The sequence below is a fragment of the Delphinapterus leucas genome, chromosome 11, assembly GCF_059928025.1.
Source record: "Delphinapterus leucas isolate spDelLeu-1000000601 "Yukka" chromosome 11, BTC_Dleu_Yukka2, whole genome shotgun sequence".
Taxonomy (NCBI): Eukaryota; Metazoa; Chordata; class Mammalia; order Artiodactyla; family Monodontidae; genus Delphinapterus; species Delphinapterus leucas.
The window spans coordinates 52,299,321-52,303,884 of NC_143139.1; the positions used below are offsets into that span (position 1 = coordinate 52,299,321).

At 40.3% G+C, this 4,564-nt stretch overlaps 1 pseudogene; it reads left to right on the forward strand.

The window, feature by feature from the left end:
- The first annotated feature begins 670 nt into the window (after positions 1-670).
- LOC149748025 (large ribosomal subunit protein uL6 pseudogene) lies at positions 671-3,469 on the forward strand (annotated as a pseudogene).
- Positions 3,470-4,564: the final 1,095 nt, after the last annotated feature.

A 4,564-nucleotide genomic window follows, 5' to 3' on the forward strand; every position in this document is an offset into this window, starting at 1 on the left:
AGCTTTTTTATCTGGATACACCAAACCATAGAATGGTCTCTTCCCTGGAGAAACTTAATATACTGTGCCAAAGACATGAGATATGCAACCCTCCCAAATTCAGAAGTTATATCCCAAACAAAATAATAGGTGTCACAAGTCAGCATAAGTACAGCTTTGAGGGGCTCCGGGTATCTCCTACCACCAACTTTCCAAACAACAACAACAAAAGCTATCTGTAGCAGTCAAAACGCATTGAAAAACACAAGAAATCAGCTACCAAAAAAAAAACATGTGAAACCTACAGCATTATAATTGTTAACTAAGAGTATTTTTTAAAATCATACATTTGTTTGCAAAAAGAAATTAAAGATCTATCACCATCACATTTACATGGTCTGGGACCTCTTCCTCTGCTCCTTCCCGACCTCCTTCCCCAATATTTTCATCACTCAGTATATGACTTTGAGGCAGACAAAGAGTACAAAGGAGTTTCAAGAAGGGAAGTTTGTCTGAGATTGAAGAACTTGGATGAGCCAGCACCGTGAGCTTCAAGATATTCTCAGCAGAACAACCTAAATGTCCATCAATAGATGAATGGATAAACAATACGTGGTATATCCATACAATAGAATATTATTCAGCCATTAAAATGAATGAAATCCTGACGCATGCCACAACCTTGAAAAAAATAAGCTAAGTGAAAGAAGCCAGACACAGAAGGATGAACACTGTATAATTCCACTTGTACGAGGTATACTTAGAATAGGCAAATTCACAGAGACAGAAAGTCAAACAGTGGTTACTGGAGGCTGAGAGGAGGGTGGAATGGGGAGTTATTGTTTAACTGGGACAGAGTTTCTGTTTCAGGTAATGGAAAATTTCTGGAAATGGATAATGGTGATGGTTGCACCACATTGTGGATGTACTTAATACCACTGAATTGTACACTTAAAAACAGATTAAATGGTACATTTTATACTATGTGTATTTTATCATAAAAAAAGATGTTCTCAGGGGAAAAGCCAGTGGAAGCCAGGGTGCCTGGCAGTGATAGGCCCGGAGTACATAAGGGAAAGATGAGTGAGTGTAGGTAGAGCAGGCTTGCGGAAAGCTGATTTCCTCCCAGGGTCAGTCAGGTAACTGTGTAGAAAACAACAGGGTGTAGGGATTACTGTGAGAACTTAGAAGTGCCTGACCCACCTAAAGGCAATATTCAATTTTAAAAAAGGAGCTCTTTGCCGCATCTGCTGCAAGAATGAAGACCATTCTCAACAATCAGACTGTCGACATTCCAAAAAATGTCCACGTTACTCCAAAGGGACACGCGGTTATTGTGAAGGGCCCCAGAGGCACCCTGCAATGGGGCTTCAATCACATCAGTGTAGAACTCAGTCTCCTTGGAAAGAAAAAGAAGAGGCTTCAAGCTGACAAACGTAGGGAAATAGAAAGGAACTGGCAACTGTTGACGCTATCTGTAGTCATGTATAGAACATGATCAAGGGTGTTACAATGGGCTTCCGTTACAGATGAGGTCTGTGTATGCGCACTTCCCCATCAACGTTGTTATTCAGGAGAATGGTTCTCTTGTTGAAATCTGAAATTTTGGGGGTGAAAAATACACCCACAGGGTTCAGATGAGGCCAGGCGTTGCTTGTTCAGTATCTCAAGCCCAGAAAGATGAGTTGATTCTTGAAGGAAATGATATTAAACTTGTGTCAAATTCAGCTGCTTGCTGCATCGCACGGGGAGATCAGCTCAGTGTTTTGTGACCACCTAGAGGGGTGGGGTAGGGAGGGTGGGAGGGAGACGCAAGAGGGAGGGGATATGGGGATATATGTATACATATAGCTGATTCACTTTGTTATACGGCAGAAACTAAAACAACATTGTAAAGCAATTATCCTCCAATAAAGATGTTTAAAAAAAAATTCAGCTGCTTTGATTTAGCAAGCCACAACAGTTAAAAACAAGGACATCAGAAAATTTTTGGATGGTATCTATGTTTCTGAAAAAGGAACAGTTCAGTAGGCTGATGAACAAGATCCGAGTGGTCTGGCTACAGAAACAGAAAGATACCAGATGATTCTTCAGACTCATTTGTGATATATTAAAGATTCAATAAAAGCTCTTTTGATTTGGGACTTTTCCTTAAAAAAAAAAAAGTAAACACTGCTCAAAGCATCTTCAGGGCAAGGGTACCAATTTTTCACTCCTATTATCAGCCATCAGTGTGATGTTAGAACTAAAACAAACACTTCTTATGGGTCTTCTACTTCTAAGCATATCTTACCAGAAACTGGAGATAGAACTTGGGGAGTGAAGGAGAGAAAAGATGTGTAACAACCAAACAACCACCACCATTTATAGTAAACTTACTGTGTCCTAGGTAGGCAGGAAGTGTTTTACATATATTTTCTTGTTTAATCCTCACAACCACCTGTGAAGTAGGAACTACAATTAACCCCATGTTACATATGCAGAAACAGAGGCATAGAGAGGTTAGGTCTCTGGCAGGTAGACGAGTGGAAGAGTCAGCTGGCCATCTGATTCCAGTTTAGGGTCCCTGCCCTCAAGGTGTAAGAAAAAGGGTAGACCAGTAATCCTCAAACTGGAAACCTTTTTCAAACATACAGGGCTAAGAAAGACATAATATTTAAAGCTGTCAGAGTGAACTAAGTTGACGAAGGTAAGCATATAACGAAAGGAGAGGAAGTCAGATACTCATCTTATGTGCATATTTGAGTGGAAAAGGAAGAGAATACAATGGAGACTGAGGATTTGTTAGAGATGGAGGAAAATACCAAGAGTGTGAGTGGCACCAAGTCAAAGGAAAAGAGGGTTTCAAAAATTTCAGTCATACCAAGGACTACACAGAAAGACACACCAAGAGTAGGCTTGTACCACTAGGTGAGAGTGCAGTAACAAACCACCCCAAACCTTAGGCTTTAGAAAACAAAGTCTTGCTCAAGATACATGCCCATCACTGGGTGGCAGGGAATTCCTCTCCACACTGATGTTCTTCCTTCAGGACCTGGGCAGCAACCACCTGCAGCATTGCCCTTAGCACAGGAGAGAGAATGGGAGAGTAGCTGACTAAGGCCTAGCTCGTAAGATTTTGCATGCAAATGCATGTGTCACTTCCACTCCTATCTCATTGGCGGAAGTCAGTCACGTGGCCACATTCCAATGCAAGGGGTGGGGAAGTAAAATTCTCCCACGAGCCTACGAGGATCAGAAATATTTGGTGGTTACCACGCTACCCCAAGAGCAGTCTCAATAACAATACACCCCCTAACGTTGACAGTGTTCCACAGATTAAAAATATTTCTTACCTCTATTATCTCATGGGAGCCCCCAAAATCAAGGTCTGTTTTTTTATTTCCATTTTAAAGCCTGAGGAAACAGGCTTAAAGAAATTAAGTTACTTGCCCAAGGTCACATACTACTAAGTGGCAGGGCTGGGATTTGAACCCTAGTTTCCTGACACTTAGTCTAGTCTAGGGCTGTTTCCTCGATGCCTCCAGCCAGATGGGGGCAGATGCCAGATTGCGGTTGTTGAGAAATTAGCTGGAAGTGAAGAAATGGAAGAGCGTACACACTAAGAAGCTTAGATCTGATCTTGCAGCCATGGGAAGTTTCCTAGCTGGAGAGTGACATATTGAAAGGAATGTTTTAAAAGCTTAATTTACAGCCCCTCCAGTGTGCCCCAGACAGGCAGTCACATGCTCCAGGGAAGGATTATTAATTGTTTCAGCCTTTCAGGAAAGTGAGTTGGCAATATGGATCAGGAGTCTTTTTAAGAAAAGTTCATTCTCTTCTAAAACTCTTCTACAAGAATTTCAGATAAGGATTAGTAAGGCCATTAATATTACAGGGAAGTATTTTAATCACACACACAAAAATATTTTGTAAAAAATTTAAATGTCCAAACACAGGCAAACAAGAAAATGTAGTTTACCCACGAGACAGAATATGAGGGAATGTTTCAAAAGATTTTCAGTGGCGTGGGGAAAATCCTCACGATGTAAAGTTAAGAAAACAGAATATAAAACTGTACAGTATTGAGACAGTTATGAAAATATAGACACATATACATAATCTCTGGGTGGCTGGATTATGAATGATTGTATTTCATTTAGACTTTCCTAGGTTTTCTACAACATTACACGTATTACCTTTATGAGAAAAAATAATAAAATATAAAAAGAAATCGATAACTACACAGGGTGAATTAGAAGAGAGTAGAAACAAACAAACAAAAATCCAGCCTTTTATGGGGGCACAGGGCAAGAGGAGAAGTTTGTTACTGTGTTGTTTCATTTTAACTAAAAGATACTACACTGCCTGTGAGGTAAAGAGGCACAGCCACCAATGGGAAAGGTTTGGTTATTAACCACAGCAGGAATAGAGCTGCAGAAAAGACTAATCACATACCATCGCTTCATTTAGCAGCCCCTCTTTTTTTTTTTTTTTTTTTTTATATTTATTTATTTATTTTGGTTGTGCTGGGTCTTAGTTGCGGCATGTGGGAACTTTTAGTTGTGGCATGTGGACCTCTTAGTTGCGACATGCAGACTTCTTA